The sequence below is a fragment of the Nycticebus coucang genome, chromosome 10 (genome assembly GCF_027406575.1).
Source record: "Nycticebus coucang isolate mNycCou1 chromosome 10, mNycCou1.pri, whole genome shotgun sequence".
Taxonomy (NCBI): domain Eukaryota; kingdom Metazoa; phylum Chordata; class Mammalia; order Primates; family Lorisidae; genus Nycticebus; species Nycticebus coucang.
The window spans coordinates 11,890,975-11,899,454 of NC_069789.1; positions in this window are offsets into that span (position 1 = coordinate 11,890,975).

An 8,480-nucleotide genomic window follows, 5' to 3' on the forward strand; every position below is an offset into this window, starting at 1 on the left:
GAATCTCCTCTACCCTAGTCTTTGTAATGGGTGACATACCAGCTGGCTTCCTCAGGATGCACTTCCTGCGTGTAAATTTCATTCTCCATGAGGTATTCATATTGAGCATGACCTCCAAGTGTGTTCTGGACCATAGAGAAGAAAATAGGACTGTGATTTCTGATGATTAAGACCAAGGATAGGTCTGCAGCAGCACCAGAGTCACTCCATTGGAGGAAAGTGAATGTGATGGGTACTCATTTTTGTTTCCCCACCAGATATAGTCTCTGCCTTTGTCCTTCTAGCAAAATTCCCTAGGAGGCTGACCTCTACTGAATGGACCCTCAGGTTTTCCTGCTGTCGAGATTCTGGTTGAGTTTGGCCAATGGGAGGCCTCCACAGAAAATTCGAAAGTAAGAACAAATAGGTATTGAATCATTAAAAACAGAGAGTGTGTCCCTCTACTCATGGTTTCTGTTCCTGTTGGGAAGCCATGGTGCCAGTCCCTGGGTGCTTCACCAATTCATGTTAGTTCCCCTCACTCTGTATATAGACTCTTTATTAAACTCTTCCTCTTCAACTCTTTGAGAGTGCAACCATTGCCTGCCAGGACCCTGAAAGATGAGGAAAACACACAGACCACTAAAACGCTGAGGAATTTTCCAAATGAACTTGATTCTGGATATGCAAAACTAATTTTTTTCTAACACTCCCAAACAGTACTTTGAACTTTGCCCTCAGGGAGTGATTCAAGTTGGTATCAACCACTTATTTCAGGTTGTTGAACTCATTTGGTTCTTGATTTTATTAATCATCTTAGCCTTCTTTTCCAATGATTTGCCAGGTGTGTGTAAGTTTCATTAACATGTGCTCTCTATCTCCATCCACGGAGAGGCAGTATAGTATCACGAGGAAAAATCAACTTTGGAGTTCATAGAATTAGCTCTGAATTACCAGCCATGTGGCATGAGAAACATGAGTTAAACTTTATAAGCTTCAATTTCTCTATCTGTAAGATAGGCTGAATGCCTGAAAAATGTGATGAGAGTTTAGCAAAAATGTCTGTAAAGCCCCTATGCCCTGCCTGACCCAGGCCAGGTATTTGATAAATGGTAGTTTTGTATACAGAAGGGAAATGCAAGATATCACAAAAAGAAATAAGGGAAATAAGAATGCCTTTTGAGATACGTATTTGAGAATGAGAGGAGTGTGAACTGTTTATGACACTGTGTGTGTCGGGAGGAAAGAGTAAGTGGACAAGTGAACTGCCCCTTAAACTTCTGGAGAGGGGGCTCGGCACCTGTGGCTCAAGCGGCTAAGGCGTCAGCCACATACACCTGAGCTAGCGGGTTCGAATCCAGCCTGGGCCCACCAAACAACAATGACGGCTGCAACCAAAAAATAGCCAGGCATTGTGGTGAGCGCCTGTAGTCCCAGCTATTTGGAAGGCAGAGGCAGGAGAATTGCTTGAGCCCAAGAGTTGGAGGTTGCTGTGAGCTGTGATGCCACAGCACTCTACCTAGGGCAACAGCCTGAGGCTCTCAAAACAAACAAACAAAAAACTTCTGGAGAGGGGAAAATAATTTCACTGGGAACTGCAGTCATTCAAAAAGATGGCAGGCAGTGCCCGTAGCTCAGTGGATGGGGCGCTGGTCACATACACTGAAGCTGGTGGGTTCAAATCCAGCCCGGGGCAGCTAAAACAATGACGACAATTGTAACAACAACAACAACAACAACAACAAAAAATAGCCGGCACTGTGGCAGGTGCCTGTAGTCCTAGCTACTTGGGAGACTGAGGCAAGAGAATCACTTACGCCCAAGAGTTTGAGGTTGCTGTGAGCTGTGATGTCATAGCACTCTACCCAGGGCAACAGCTTGAGACTCTGTCTCAAAAAAAGAAAAAAAAAAAAAGATGATAAATCAAACTTTTCTTTTTAACCCATGGTAACTTTCAGTGGCTTTTCTTCTCCATCTGCTTTTGTTCTTAAGATTTCTGCCTTCTCTGATTTCTTCTCCAACTTTCTCTTCCCTTCTATAACTCTGAATTCTATTTTCTTATTTTCTAATTTATTAGTTTCTTTCATATTTATTAAAACATTATTTCCACTTTCCGAGGAACAGTTGCTTATCTTTACTAGCTTTTTTTGGTTTATTCTGCTGCCTTTATTTTAATTTTATTTTATTTATAGTTTTTTGGTGGGGGCTGGGTTTGAACCCACCATCTCTGGCATATGGGGCCAGCACCCTACTCCGATGAGCCACAAGCGCTGCCCTTTTTGGTTTAATACTTAATATATTTATTCTCTTTCTCCTAGCTATTTCCATATGTAGCATTTTTATTGTCACTGTTTTCTAGATGCTATGTGAATTTTATATTGATTTGGTACTGGCAGAATTATTAAAGAGAGACCTTATATATGCTCTAATTTTAGTTTTATTGCTTAATGGACAGAGAATATTATCTGTAGCATTTCTATGTTATACACCTCACTAAGATTTTTTTTGAGAGGTCTACTGTATGTTTAATTTTGTAAACATTTCATGGATATAAAATTCAAGTTTTTCTTCTTTTTTCTGGTTATAGGCTTTGAAATATAATTTTACATATGTGCATTAGAAGCTCCTACATAGATTTTTTATTACCTTCTTGCTATATCATGAGTTTAAAAAGGTAAGTTAATGTATCATTTTACTATCATTTTTCTTTCTATATCTTCTAGCATTTCCTGATGGTTTATCTTCATGACATTTTTATATATAAAATATTGTGCATACATTTTTTGCGCATGAAATTTTGGATTTCATCCTACATAAAGAGATAATGACTCCTTGTTGAATCTAATCTGGCCTGATGTTAAACTGCACAGATTTAAAATTCCAGGATTAAGTCTGATGAGGAGTCAGTAGGACCTCAGAATTGCCAGTAGTGGCTCAGGACCCTGGACAGCTCCCCGGCTCCAAGGAGCATCTTGGTTCCCCTACTTCAGTATTGTACGCATGTGAACCACAGAGCTAGAGCAGAGCTATGGAGAGTCACCTTAAAATGGTAAATTGGCTTCTGGTCTTGTAAAAGATTTAATTAAAGGCTAATTGACTATGTAAAGTAGAGAAGTTATTCCTAATGTCTTCAATATTACTGTCTCCTGGGGCAAGATTATCCTTCTGATGAGGAAGACTGCCTTAAGCTATTGTGGCTGAGGTATATTTCTATTATTTATCCAATTAATTTCCATTGTTTTGGTTCCTTGATCATCAAACATTCTGATTATAACGTGACATAGTTCTACCTGCAGGGAGAGAAAGTACTACGCATGATAATGATAACATTTTAGCATGTGTGGCAGCAAAAGTCTCAGTATAATTTGATAACTTGTCAACTTTTTTCTATATATTATTTTCTGTTTGCTTAGTTAGTTTGATGAATTCACCCACAGAAAGACTCATCCTTTCTCGGGTGTTGATAAATCAGCTTTTACATCTAAATGTTGAGAGCTAGATCTTAAAACCTTATAAATTTACTAAGACATTGCCTATGATGCCAACCTTCCAACTAGCTCTGTTCTGGGCACTATGACATCATTGTACACTTTCCAATAAAATCAGAGACTATGTGTAGTCCAAAGGGAAAGCTCATGGAACTCCACTAAAATCCTTCCTTCCAGTTCACACTGACTTAATAACTGATACTCACTGTCATGTGAAACTCTTTAACCATGTCTGGGTACCAGATATGATGAAATGGTATGAGATTCAAGCATCAATGTGAGTATTCAAACATCTGTTTACTTCCCAAATGAAAAATTTTAGTTAAAGAAAAGTATCTTTTAACAAATGTTTATACTTGACTAAAGAAGAGTAAGCAAACAATTTATGAATTTGCTAATTGTTCTTCTAAACTGAGAATATCTGTTCTGAATATTTGTCATTCTTACCTGTATTTCACACATAACAATCCCAATCCCAATGGCTAAATTACATTGTGCCAGAGGGGACACCTGAAGAATGGCTATAAAAGCCATCCTGAGGGTACTGTGGCTGTGGATAGTGGCACTTTGCTCTTCTGTGAGTGCTATGAGAATCGCCCCCCCACCCAATACTGTATAAGAAACTTGGTCCTTATCTCTCTGTCTTTCTCTCTCATGTGTGTGTGTGTGTATGTGTGTGTGTGCACGCACACAGAGAATAAAGTTCATTTATATCTGACTTTTAAAAACCCTCTTTCTAGGAAGGCACATCAATGCATTTCTCCTATGCTAACAGTAATTAAGGCAACTCTGATTTCTTTCTAAGGCAATTTCTTATGCACTAAATGCCAGTAAAAGGGCATGCTTTTAGTTTTTATGGAGACCCTTTCTTTATGAAGACAAATAGCCACACTGGTCAATTAGGCAATCAATAATATTAACCAACTTCCAGCACGGCAGAAGCGAACACCCACAGAAAATCACATTTTACAAAGATCTTCACTTGGCATCCTAATCTGTCATGTCATAATAATTGTTGTGGTTTTCCTTCCTGCTGTGGTTGGTCTCCGGATGTGGCTGGAGGAATATAGATTTCCATGTAGCCTCCTGAGTGCACCTGTAAGACTTTTCTATGGGTGAAGTTCCTGGATAAAGATGAATTTTTAAGCTTGAAGATGAATGAGTCAGCAGCAATATTAGTAGAAGAAAAGTGAGCAAGGTCTTTCCAAGAAGGCTCTGGTTTCAGAGGCAACTCAGAAGTTACTTCTGTCATGTTGGGATGGGATAGTAGGAGACTGGTGTCATTAGGGATTAGAAGTTACTTAAATTCCTGTCTAGAATCCTCAGAAGAGGTTTTGAGACTTGCAGCCTGGGACACTGACTGATGCATTACTAGTCTTCTTTATTTATATTTTTCATAGGAAATCATTATTGAAGTTCCTTTATTTAATTTTTTTATTACCTGAGTTAAATTTTATGTCCAAGCACAACAATAATGAAATATATTTTCCATGCAAAATATTATATACATTAAATAACATTCAGTGGTAACAATGCAGTGTAGGTTTCCTGGGATATAGACTCTATGATAGAAATATAAAAGCAGGAAGTGTATTTATTGGGCAGTGCTGTCTAGGTGAAGACCAGTGAGAGAGAAAGAATGAAGCAGGATAGACAGAGCAAGAAGTTGAACTCTATCGAAGTCCCAACAAATATCTCAGTTGATCCCTTGAGGAACCTCTGAAGTTGGGAAAGCCCCTCAAAGATGTCTGAATTGAGGCAATGGCCAGTCTTTGGATATCTGCCACACTGGTCTTCTTTATTATACATTTTAAGACTGGATTAGTCAGGGTGACTATGTTATGGTGTGTGAGCAAACATTCTTCAGATGTCCGTGGTTCAACACATGGTTCGACAATGCCCATCATGGTCTGCTGGGACTGGGAGCAGGCTATAGCAGGTGGAAGAAGTATGAACCCATCTCAGCCTCTTAAATATTCTGCTGGAAATGACATGTCATTCTGTTCATATTTCATTGGCCAAACAAGTCTCATGGGTTCACCTTAAGGATGGTATGGAATTGCAAACCTATCATGTTTCTGGAAGGAGAACCAGCCCTAATCAAAACGTAGTACATGTTTATAGCTTATGTCATACAATGTACTGCATTCAGTTTGTGTGATTTTCCTACATGCACAGCTAGAGAAGAAGCTCTTCAATAGAAAGGAATAACTGTAGATTTCCTCTAGAAGATCTACTTTGCAGCTTTGGAATATGGTGGACACCCTGGAGTCCTTATTGATAGACTCAGTCTCTTTAGGGGAATAAAACAGTGAGAACTCAGGTTAAGATTTGAATAATGAAGGCCAAAGCAAAACTTTAAAATGATTTGTTTAAGATAATTAAGACAAGAATAATAACCCAGTTTCATTATGTATTAAACTAACTTGAAGAAAAGTGGAAACAAGTTGATAACGACATAAAACATGGTTTGGTCCGACTTCTTGCTAAAGTGACAAAGCAAAGCACTAGTTTACGTGTCATATAAAAATGTCACATGCCTGTAGTACAGAGATTATGGCGCCAGCCATATACACTGAGGCTGGCAGGTTCGAACCCTGCCCAGGCCAGCTAAACAATGACAACTGCAACAAAAAATAGCCAGGCGTGGTGGCAGGCACCTGTAGTCCTAGCTGTGTGGGAAGCTGAAACAAGAGAATCGCTAAAGCCCAAGAGTTTGAGGTTACTGTGAGCTGTGATGCCATAGCAGTCTACTGAGGGTGACATAGTAAGACTCTATCTCAAAAAAAAAATAATAAATAAAATAAAATAAAATATATGCCTTGAGCCCGTCATGGTGGCTTTGGTGGGTTATTCTTGAGCCAGTGGCCAGTGTGCCCCTCTGAAGTACAGAGACCCTATTTGTCTTTCACAACGGCTTCTTTTTTTTTTTTTTTTGTAGAGACAGAGTCTCACTTTATGGCCCTCAGTAGAGTGCCATGGCATCACACAGCTCACAGCAACCTCCAACTCCTGGGCTTAAGTGATTCTCTTGCCTCAGCCTCCCAAGTAGCTGGGACTACAAGCACCCACCACAATGCCCGGCTATTTTTTAGTTGCAGTTTGGCCGGGTCCGGGTTTGAACCCGCAACCCTCAGTATATGGGGCCAACGCCTTACCGACTGAGCCACAGGCGCTGCCCCACAATGGCTTCTTGAACTAATTTATTGATCAACTTGAAAAGCCTTTTTTTAAAAATAACACACTGTAGTGGTATGCCATGTATTTCTCCACCCATCCTGTCAAGGATATCCGAAAGTTACTTTCGTAGATTTCCTCATACTGCAGTAACTAGGGAGATCCATTATCATCTAATGAGAAAATGGAAACATCTTGAAGTGTTGCCCCTCCCTCCATACCACCTCCCCCAGCACACACAGACACCTGCCTCATGCTTTCATAGTCTCATGGTGAGTTGGGGGTTCCTACCTTCAGAGGCTGCCTCCCTTATACCCTCACCAATCCTATGACTGTATCATCCCTAAAGAAATGTCAAGTTCCAAGCAGCAAAGGATTCACATAAAGACAAGATTATTGTGAGAGTGTTTTTCCTCTCATGTTGGCACTTCACATTTTCCTGGGGTCTACAAGTCTCCCGGGATTTATTACACTTTCTAATTTGACATTACCTTTTTTGTGAAGCTGTCCATCACCATGCAAAGACCAAGGGCTCACGATCTAGCTAGAAGATGTGGCTCAGTTCCAACAGTCCTTCCCCTGCAGCTTTTAAGCCATGGGAAGCTTTCAGGCTCTGATGGAGGAGATCCACTAGCCATCAGCACGATATTCCATAGCTCCTCCCCGCCATATGGGGCAGCATAACAGAACTGGTGAAGAATCAGCAGGTCTCTCCTTAATTCATTTGTTTGATTTGTCCTTGAGCATCCTTAAATGGGTTTTCTCTCTGCTTATCCAGTGTGGCATAAACATCCGTATTCTTGGGCTTAGCTCCCAAGCTGACTCTTGCCTTGATTTTTTTTCCCTGCAGTTTTTGGCCGGGGCTGGGTTTGAACCTGCCACCTCTGGCATGTGGGGCCGGTGCCCTACTCCTTTGAGCCACAGGCACCACCTTGCCTTGATTTTTTTTTTTTTAATTTTTGACTTTTTTTTTTAATTCGAAATATCCATTGTTAACCTTTCCCTGGTTTAAAACAGACATTATATGCAAAGACATCTGCAACCTTGGCAAGCCCAGAGATGCTGGATGCTTCGTGCTGGGACTCAGGAAGGCTGGGAACTTCTGATGAATGTCTTCTGGTCTATTACTTAAAACCATGGCGGACTCTTTACAGTGCTTAGCTCTGACCCCTGGGGATTGTGGGAAACATTTATTTTCATCTTTAGATTCACTTGCACTTTCTGCACGGATGTGCATCAATAAAATACATGGTACTGTTCATAAATTGCCCCATCTCCATTTGCTATTGTTGTTAGCGTTGTTTCTGAATAATGAACATGTAGGCTCAACCCTCGAAGCAATGCTAATGGTATTTACATTGATAAGCATTCTTACTTCTTCTTGCTTGGGAATTTTAAACACTAAAGTGTTTGGTGTGATTAAATTAATAAGTTCTGAGCACGAGTGGGTGTCCTTTTTATTTCCTTTGTACTCCTTCCGGTAGCTACCTGGGCTCAGAACACCTTGAGAAGGATGATTAGAAATAAAGCAATGCTACCTAATTGTAAATGGAGAGTCTAGGCTCCTTGTTTCCAGTTTGAGGCTCTCCTCTGCCTCAGAATAGCCACACTCCTAGGCTTTCTAGATTTTACCAGGACCAAAGGAGTACTTGAGGTTCCTTTTGTTTCTCCCGTCCCCTTTGAGAAGCATTTAGGTTATGTCCATCGCCCAGACTGAATTTACAAGGACATATAATGTGACTTTCTACTCCTCCTTCAGGAGAAGGAGCCCATCTATCCTGGAATCTGGGCAGGCATTGCAAATTGATTTGCCAAAAAAATACAGAGGAAGCAATG